Source organism: Odocoileus virginianus, chromosome 21 (assembly GCF_023699985.2).
Source record: "Odocoileus virginianus isolate 20LAN1187 ecotype Illinois chromosome 21, Ovbor_1.2, whole genome shotgun sequence".
NCBI classification, from domain to species: Eukaryota; Metazoa; Chordata; class Mammalia; order Artiodactyla; family Cervidae; genus Odocoileus; species Odocoileus virginianus.
In genome coordinates, this window is record NC_069694.1 from 21,017,924 (window position 1) to 21,028,473 (window position 10,550).

Genomic DNA, 10,550 nt, shown 5'->3' on the forward strand with positions numbered 1-10,550 from the left:
TCTCCCATGTTTCCCATAAATCAGAGACAGTGATACCATCAGCAAGCTTATTTATATCTGAGTACAAAACACAGATACAGTTTAAACCAAACAGGCTCCCTTTCTAGCATCTCCCATTATAGGTTGAACATGACTCTTAACAACCTCAGTGGATAGACTGTCCCACTATCAGATATTGATTAGTAATTTAGTTTGCAGTAAATTATTGTCTGTACTAACATTTGCATCTCGTTCCTAAAAAATGTATTCCTACCTTCAGTACCTTCTCCAATGTCATTTGAAGTCAGCATCCCGCCAACTACTGAGGGCTTCCCCTGCCCGCCTTTCCAGAGAACTAGCACTTCTGGCCAAGACACATAGCTCAGGGTTTCAGTGCTGGTTTGAAGTGACACTGAATTGCAGGTCATGCCACAGATTGTCAATGTAAGGTGTCTGTTGGCATCAATAGGATGACTCTTGAGGAAGTGATAACTTTAAAAAAATGTATGATGAGTACCACTGAATTAAGACAGATGGGCTGATTTGTGTTATTCCTAAAATAACTGGCAAGTAGGTGTTTATCTCATTTTACAACAGGACAAAATTGCTTTTAGAGTGATTCATTTGTGATCCCAGCTAAGCTGCACTATTAATTTACTTTACTTCTGACTGGTGTGTTTGCTTTGGTATTTCTTTTGTTTCCCATCAGTATTGTCAAACTGTGGTGCTTCTATGACACCTCGACATTTGCATTTAGATTATGGGGTTATGGGTTAGCATTGTGAGATAGTGTATCTAGCTACCATGTGCTTACTGAAGGTGTAGTCAGAGCCATTTCTGACATTTTTCCTTGGCTTCTGCATGGGAAACCTTGATGAGTATTGTAACCTTCCAGCAGTTTCTTCTGCCTCCAATCCCTCCCCATTCCTGTCACCCATTCTGGACACTGCTGCTTGAGTGATTTTTGTAACATGCAAATTTGATTCTTTCAAAGCTGCTGTTTCTCTTTCTTTTCTTTCAGTTTTTTTTTTTTTTTTTAAAGAAAACCTAGGTTCCTGCAGGGATTAGGTTTACCAAAGGCACAAATCTGATTAGGTCTGATGGGGCCTGTGGTGACTAGAAGAGCATATTCCATCTGACGAGAGCAGTGCAATTCCAGCTAATGGGGAAATCAACCCAGCTTCTTAAGCAAAGATCCAGGTTTATACAGAATATCTTGATTTTGAAAACTTTCATAGGCCAAACAAACTGTGTCTGTGCACAGCCACGGAACCCCTGGCTTATAGCCACTTACTGGTTCCCCCTTGGACCTTAAGATAATGTGCAAACTCTTCAGCATAGAATATGCAACTCTAAGTAATCAGGGCTTTGCTTCCATGCTTATCTTCTACCCTGCACACCATTCCCACCAGTCCCAATGCTATTCACACCAAACCCACTATAGTAAAACTTTTGCAATATAATCAGTGGACTTACAAAAGTAAACTGTGCAGAATGAGGGGGCGTTGGTTATGAGGCGGGTGGAATGACCGGGAGAGCCAGTGCAGCGAGGCACCCAGGTTCGGGGGTTTTGCTGTGAGACCCAAATCCATGTCAGTTCCACCCCAGGGAGTTTGGGATCACCTGGTGGTGGAGGTCCACTCTGGCTTCGTCCTTGATGGGAACCATTCTGGTCAAGATAGCAGCAGTGATTCTGGGAATTCTGTCATCTGTTTCTTTGGCCCACTCTAGAGCAGTTGGGGTAGAAGGCAATGGCACCCCATTCCAGTACTCTTGCCTGGAAAATCCCATGGATGGAGGAGCCTGGTAGGCTGCAGTCCATGGGGTCGCTAAGAGTTGGACACGGCTGAAGTGACTTAGCAGTAGCAGAGCAGTTGGGATGGGAGGACACTTGGTATGTGGAATCCAGCACCTGCCTTCCTTTATGGGTGTGAAGGCCGTTGCACACGCATGCATACAGGCAGATGTGCACATACATACACAGAGGAAGGAACTTCAGCTGTCCCTGTTTGAGAACTAGGACTAGGGAGAGGGCAGGAGCTGACTCCTAATTATATTCAAATTCACATTATTGCACGATGTGTTATGCTGGAGTTTTCCTGTACCTGTAGTTCCTCAAATGTCAGCACTAAGCTGGATTTAGCCTCTGAGCCTCGGTAAGGGCTGCTCTCTCTGGTGGCAGCATTCTGGTTAACTCCTCTTAAATTGGGGGGATTCAATTTCTATTTCACCACCTCTTTGAAGACCTCTCTGAGTCCCTAGGAAGAGTCACTTACTACTTCTTCACAAATCTCGATACATCTGCACAACTTATCACATCTTGTAATTGGTTCCTTCTGCTCTGTCTCAGGCCAGCTCTGGGTAGCTTGGGGACAGGGATCATATTTTCAGTACCCTTTTCTTTTCCCAGTACCTAGTGGTACTTAGCCCCCTCAGTACCTCAGGTGTTTTTTGAATGATGGAAGAATGGAAATGAAATGTAGTCAAATGGCTGGAGAACACTTTGCTAAGTAAGAATGAAGCAATTTGGTTGAAATAATGATATATAACATATTTCAGTATATATATTTATATATCTCATATGATAATATATACAATGTACAGTAATATATAATTTAATATATACTACACATAAATAAAATTATATAGCCACATAATTATTAATTATATAATTAATAGAACTGTAGAATTGATTATACATTGTATAATATATATATTGGGGCTTCCCGGGTGGCTTAGTGATAAATAATCTGCCCTCTGATGCAGGAGCTTCAGGAGATGCGGGTTCAGTCCCTGGGTCTGGAAGATCCCTTGGAGTAGAAATGGCAACCCATGCCAGTATTCTTGCTTGGGAAATTCAATGGACAGAGGAGCTTGGTGGGCTGAGGTCTATAGGGTCACAAAGACTCAGACACGACTGAGCATAGCATGGCATATATATATATATATATATATATATATATATATATATACACACACTCACACACACATATATATAACTAATTATATAATATATAGTTACAAATTATATATAATATATAGAATTAGGTTGCTATTGCTAAGTCGCTTCAGTCATGTCCAACTCTGTGCGACCCCATAGACGGCAGCCCACCAGGCTCCCGTCCCTGGGATTCTCCAGGCAAGAACACTGGAGTGGGTTGCCCTTTCCTTCTCCAATGCATGAAAGTGAAAAGTGAAAGTGAAGTCGCTCAGTCATGTCCTACTCTTTTCAACCCCGTGGACTACAACCTACCAGGCTCCTCCATCCATGGGATTTTCCAGGCAAGAGTACTGGAGTGGGGTGCCATTGCCTTCTCCAATAGAATTAGGTGGCTCAGTGGTACTGAATCTGCCTGTAATGCAGGAGGCACAGGTTGGGTCCTTGGTTTGGGAAGATCCCCTGGAGAAGGAAATGACAGCCCACTCCAGTATTCTTGCCTGGGAAATCCCATGGACAGAGGAGCCTGGTGGGATCCAGTCCATAGGGTTGCAAAAGAGTTGGACATGACTTAGCGACTAAACAACAGCATATACATATACATATGTACATACATACATATATATATATTCTGGCTCCTACAGAGGAGCTAGAAGTGAGCATACCTTTCTTTCCACCCCGTCCACCAGCAACACCATCTGCATGTTACTTTCACTGTGAACTTCCTGGCCCAGAGCTAAGGTCTCCATGAGTGAGGCTTTTCTTGCTGCTTCCTGGCTTGGCCCAAAGTCAGATGCAACAGAAAGGAGCCTCACAAATAAATCTGCTCTTGCCAGGTCTCCAGCCAAATTGTGAAGTCTTGACATGCTCATTGAAGTTCTAAGCACATGGTCATGCTGACCCCAAGCTCTCGGCCACCTTCTTCCTCTCCGCTTTCCCAACTCGAGAACTGAAGTTCCTCAGTGCATTTCCTCCCCCCTCAACTTTTCCACCCTTTGAGTCACCGTCAGTGACGTGCTTTTCCCCGTCGCTCGGAGTCTTACTAAAATGAGGTTCTCGGGAACAAAGGGAACTCAAGTTCAGGGTTAAGATGCTAAAATCAGATTGTTCTCCTCTGGCAGTAAATTGGTATGCCACTCTCACCACTGCCGCAGATAAAATTAACCATGCGTTGAAATTATTGCAATAGGCAGTGTCATCAAAGCTTATTTGTAATGAAAATATGATGTTTCAAACCTAAACTCAGGAGTATAATGAATGTAGGACCATATGTTTCCCTCCCACGTAGGGCTGCAGAGAGGAGATGCTATTTAAAATATATAGCTGTGGATGGGGCTTGTGTTTTTCTCTGTAGTCCATGGGCTGTCCAGAAAGAGTAAGGGGCAGATGTGGGGAGCCCAGGCCTGGCAGGGATGGGCCCTGGGCCTGAGGGCATGCCAATGGGATCTCTGGCTGGATCTGTGTCTCTATTTCAGCGGCAGTTGTCCGAATCCTTAGTGATGTTTCTCTGGTTGCTAACAGTTGTGCTTAGGCAGCTTACTGTAATGAAGATGAGGAGCAGGAAGGGACTGGAGGTGAACTCTAGTGAGTGGGACCCCTGAGGCTAATGATCAGGCTCAGCGCTTCCTGAGGTCATAGTTGGTGTTTCATTGGAACACAAGGATGGAGGAAGAAGTCTTCATTCCAATAGCCAGAAGCCCGTGTTCTTTCACACTGGCCTTTCCCTAGCCAAAGCCAGCTGTCTGAAGAGGCCGACCATGGTCCCCTCAGCCACCCATGTGCTTGGCTCTGATGCAGCCACACTGGCAGGCCCAGATGTATAACCTTAAATCTTCACAGCAACTCTGACTGGCAGTTGTTACTATCTCTGTTTTTCAGATGAGGAAACTGAGAACCAGAGAGGTTAAGTAGCTTGTCGGAATGACGACCAGCAACCTAAATTATTTCGTGCTTGTTACTGCTGGAGAGAGTGAAACACAGGAGTCCAATGAGATGGTTTGAAGCCAGGCTTTGCCATTAATAGCTGTGAGACCTTGGGCAAGTTACTTAATCCTGTCTTGATTTTCTAATCTTTAAAATGGGAGCAAAGCTTACTCAGAATTCTTACAAGGACAAAATGAGAGATTGCACATAATGTACTGGGATTAATACAAAGTCGGCATGCATTGAATCTCGGTTGTGAATATTCTGATGTTGCCTCTGACAGGGTCCGTGGAAGGACTCTGCCTGTCTAGTGTCTCTGAGCCACTCTGACCCATATCCCTGCCAGCTGGCCTGGCTGAGGTGGGACCAGATGGTGGTTTTAAATGTCTACTTTAAGAGTTTTTGCAAAGATTACATGAAACAATACATGTAAGGTTTCTGGTACATAGCGGCTATTCTATGCCTGTGAGATTTTTCCCTCTCTTGCTCTCAGCTGCTTCCCTTTGGTACTTGCATTGCTCTCAGGCCTCTTACAGAGTCAGATCTGTGCTGGATATTCTTGTAATCTAAGAAGGGGACTTGTGAGGACCAGGGAAGTGCTTAAGACTAAAAAAATGTGTTTCAGATGGAGGAAGTTCAGGCCTCTTTTACAAGAAGATGATTTTGGATATGTTTAAGAGTGAAGATGGGGTGGATTTTGTGGGGGATGGGCTTGCAGAGCCAAGGATGGCTCATGCAGAATTCCCATCTCCTGAACTCATTCCAGACACAGGAAAATGGGTCAAAGCATCCATTTTTTTTTTTTGTTTCTTCCTCTCCCTTATGAAAACATGCACCTTATTACCCCAATTAAAATCATCCAATCAGTTGCTGTTTATAATTTATTTTGGTCAAGTGTGTATACTATGTTGTTGTAAAGTTAGCAAGTCTTCAGCTTTTTATTGGGCTTGTTAAAATAATGAGGAGCAGATGAAGAGGTGACTGTCGTGGGTGGCTCCCACACACTCCTTTGATCTCCTGGTGCTTTGCTTGGTGGCCGCAGCGCAGCCTCCGTATCTTTCCTCCCTTCAGTTTACAGCTGAAAAATTGACAGAGCGCATTCTTGCCTTGTAAGCCCAGGGCTTTCAGGTCTCATGAACCAGTTAATTTGGGGAGAACGTTCTGAGTGTTTCTGGTGAAGCGGTGGTGCTGAGAGCCCGGGGGGGCGTCCAACTTTGTCTTTAGCTCTTTGAGAGGTTCTGTTACCCAGCAGAGGGGCAGTGCTGGCGGGCGGCAGGAGGAACATGTCTGGGTCTCATCTTCTTGGTTTTGATCAGTCATCTTTTAGAAAGGTTTCTTGACAAAAGAGCCTCCCTCACGGTGTCAGGGAAAGCAGGCTTGGCATTCCATTTTATGTTGAGACAATGCAAAACAAAATCCCTCCCTGATGACTGCCTGATAAAGGAATAAATTGTCTGTACAAGGTGATGGGTTTGCTAGGTCATTCTCGCCAGCGCACCAGAAACACCTTCTATTAAGAACAAAATGAGGACAAATTTGTTATGCACCTTTTGTTATTTTTAGATTGCATTGACTTTTTTTTCCACGTTGGAGCCTATTATCCTGAACTTCCTAATAAACAGGAGTGACTTAGAAAACGTTTCATTGTGTTGACCTTTACTTAATTTTCTATGCAAGTGAAAAAAAACTGATTACGGAGGACCAGTCCACACTTTAAATATCCCATGTGTATATGTTATACTTATAAATAGATGTGGGGATGACTTTTGAGTCTATTTTTATCAGCTTGTGTAAGGATAAAGGGCTTATTTAAAAATATATATGTATCTCTATATTTATCTGTTTCTGGGAATGGGGTACAATAGTTCATTTAGGACCATTGTGGTTCTAAGAGATCATGTGGCTGCTAAAATGTTAAAACCGGTAGTGTTCTAAAAATAAGAATATTCCACTGTGGCTTGCCTTTGGTGAGAGTTCTGCGTAGGGCAATTAGACAAAAATGATATTCTGTTGTCAATTTCCTTTTTAGCATTAGACAGTGGCCGACACAGGAGCTAAAAGTGTTTGCAGGGCCAGAGAAACACCGCAAGGAGAAGCCGATGTCAGGGAGCAGCACCTTTTAATGTTTGGGGATTTTTCTTTTAATTTTCTTCAAACGTTCGAACTGTAGGAGGGTGGGTAACGCAGCTGTTCTTTGTAGCTTCTCTTCTGGCAGGCCGACAAGAAAATCAGAGAGCTGCTGGAATCCCTGACTTGGCCCATAAATAGCGGCAAAGTGCTTGGTTTTGAAATGCCTGTGTAGCTCATTGACCGCGCACGATGGCTGGGATGCTAATGGTTTATGTGGCCTGCAGGTGACAGGAAGATTTCTGCAGGCAGGGCTTTGTTGTAAATTCAGGCTGCCGGGCCGCCTCCTACCATCAGAGGTGGTTTCCAATTGATCACAGGCTTTTTGAGTTACAGCGAGGGGCGCCAAGATGAATGATGGGTTGGCCTAACACAGCTGTTGCTCCCGTCGTATGGAATTCCAGAGGATGCATAAAAAGAGATGGTGCCAGGGAGATGTGGGAATCAGAAACAAGGTCCGACCTATGTAACAGAGTGGGGACTTTTGTGATGACGCTGTAAGAAGTGTTTAGAACTCTTAAGTTACTGTTCCAGAACAGAAGTGGACTTGGGGCTAATTCATCCAGTGTGTATTGATCTTCCTTATTATGATTATTTATTATTAAAGCAATTGTGTCTTGTTCCTACAAGGGACTGTAGTTCCACAGTGTGCTCTTATCTGTCATCTCATTTTATCCTCATACCAAGTGGCAGATATTTATAGAGGCGGTGGCGTTCTTTTCGGGGGAGCCACCCGGCCCCTTTGGCAGTACTGTTGTGTGCCTGGCGCTGTTGAAAGTTAATTAAAAAGACACATTCTCTGCCCACTAGGCACTTCTAGGCAAAAGAGACAAGAAAACCGCAAATGCTAAATATGTAATAGCTATTCTCCAGAAGGCCCTCTACAAATAAGAAAAAAAAGAAAAAAAAAGGTGAAAAGGTTTTTCTTTTGCTCTACTTCTCATCTTTGTGGACTTGTTCCTAGAGAAATAATGTTGATAAACAACATCATCCCAGGACATTAATTGCACTTGGCCCTGTCCAGGCAGCTCCTCGCGTGGATTCCCTCCCTGAATGCTCACAGCAGCTGGACAGCACTGGTCTTGCTATTAGGTCCTGTTTCACCAAAGAAGAAACCATAGCACAGTGTGAGACCGACGTCACACAGCTGGTAAAGGCCTTGGCAGAGCTTGAATCGAGGCCATTTAGTCTTGAAAAAGTATCAAGCGCTCTTTCATGGGGGTGTTATTAGTTTATGGTTCCAGAAAGCTTTCTGGAATTCCCCTGCTCAGTAGAGGTATTTATTTCAGAAGAATCTAAAACAACTTCTTTCTGTTGATAATTTACCATCTTCACTGTGTAGTCATTTTTTTTAAAATGTTGTAAAATCCAGAAGAGAAGCCAGTTGCAAATTCAGCCCAGTTCTGAGGCTGGCTCCCCCAAAGCCACTCAGAACTTTGTTCCAAAGCCTGAGGCAGAATCTTTTAACCTGAGAAGCGCAGGCTGTCATGTTGGGAAGAGGTGCAAAGAGGAGGTCTGAGTTTGAGACTAGTGACTTCACAAAATCCCGTCTGGGCCTTTTGTTTCATCCTTTGTAAAATTGAGACCATCCACTCGTCTTGCCTGTTTCGTTATGTACCCGGACCTGCCGAGTTACTCTTGCTTCTGAGCCTTTGCATGTGCTGTTCCTTCTGCCAGGAGTGCCCTTCCCATGACTGGCTGTCCTTCCTCAGACTCACACGTCAGCTTTCAGAAAAGTCTTCCTTGACCACAGTTCTGAAGGGGCAGCCCTCTCCTCCTGAATTTCTCGTGCATTTTCTTTCATATTTTTATTGTACCCTATTATATTCTTAGTATACATATTGCCTCTAGAAATGACCTTTTTATTTGCTTACTTGTTGATCATCTGTGACTGCAAATGTGGTAATGTCAGCTCCTGAAAGTAGTAATGGGACCATCTTGTTAGTGACGCAATTCCACTACCCAGAACTGTACCTGGAGTAGAAAGGGTGCTTGATAAAATATTTGTTCAAAGAAGGAGTGAGGGACTTCCCTGGAGGCCCAGTGGTTGAGACTCTCTCTTTCCCGTGCAGGGGTCATGAGTTTGATCCCTGGTTCGGGAACTAAGATCCCATATACTGTGCCATGCAGCCAAGAAAAGAAAAAAAAAAAAAAAAGGAATGAATGAGTTATTTATTGGAGAACTGTTTGGAATAAAGTAAAGGGAAATCCTATATAAAAGTATTGTAAATATCCAGCACAAATACAATGATATCAAAGGGACAGATGTGCTTTGAATATTTTCACGCAGCCAGGTGCTCCATCAGAGAATGTGCTCAGGTGACCGGTTTGTGTCATTTTCAGGAACTGGAAGACAAGATAATAGCTAACTCAGAATTAAAAAACCTCTTCCCTCCCACGGTCCTTATCATAGTGCTGGAAATGAGTAAATTTCTTGGGTATGCTTGTGATTGGAATTGAATAAAAATCAATGTAAAGTGAAGCCTGAAGCCTTCCTTTAGATCTTCCTGAAGACAAAGTTTCATGTCTCTGATCTTATCAGGGAGGACAATCAAAAGGAGGATGTGTTGGGTCAGTCTTTGGATAAAAGGGAACTCAAGAATAACCCATAACGATTTCCTAATACTTGGTCAGCATGAAAGTGTTCCATCATTGGTCTATGAGAATGATCTCCTTTCTGGTAATACTGGGTTCTCATTTCATCCGGAGCTGGTTAGAGAGCCTCTTAGATACATTGGCACTTGGAGTTCTATTTTAATTGGAATAATATGAATTTTGGTTGCTAACGCTCAGAATCAGAAAACCTTCAAAGTGCAGGATACACTTTCAAAAATGTTGAAATTGAGATATTTGTCTCCATATATCACATGGGCAGAATGATGTACACCCAAGATACTCCATTTTTGCGAGTCACAGGATTTTCCTAAGCATGTCTGTCTTTGCTACCTACCCTTTACCAGAAAAATTTTTATTTAAATATTGTACCATCCCCACAAGCACTTTTATTATTTACCGATTGAAAAAAATGACATCATTACTTTTCTTCTGAATTTTTTAACGCGACAATTGTGCAATTAAATTACTGAATTCATTTATATTTAATTGTGCTTTTGGTTTTAATGTGCTATTGGACAACATTTCTTTCCAAGGCTGTTAGTTTTCCATGCAACACAGAGAATCTAAGGCTATATCAAGGAAATATATTACATGGGCAAGACAAAGTCTCATTAGTGTTATTTATAGCATGCTGAAACCTCATTAGGGGAAGGTATGCTGGATTCAAAAATGCATTACCGGGAACGCTTTATTTTTTGTGCTGGAGGAATTACTTTTATTGTTGTTTTTTGTCACAAGCATAGTGGCTACTGGACATTTTGGTTTCTTAAAGTATGAAATAAATTAAGTTAGAAGAAAAGAGTAATTAATCCACTAGCAAGTATAGCCTTATCATATTAGCAGAATGGCCTACGCATGGTTCTAAGGGATTTCTATTTACTAACGCACCTTGCCCTCACCCAACCATACATTTATAACTGGTTTCACCTCAGGTAAAAAGCAATATTTTTCAGGGCAGTAGTTTGCA

General features: G+C 42.8%; 1 protein-coding gene across 6 annotated transcripts in view; it reads left to right on the forward strand.

Moving 5' to 3' along the window:
• PPARGC1A (PPARG coactivator 1 alpha) overlaps positions 1-10,550 on the forward strand; it is a 694,460-nt gene that overhangs the window by 336,109 nt on the left and 347,801 nt on the right. The window lies entirely within an intron of this gene.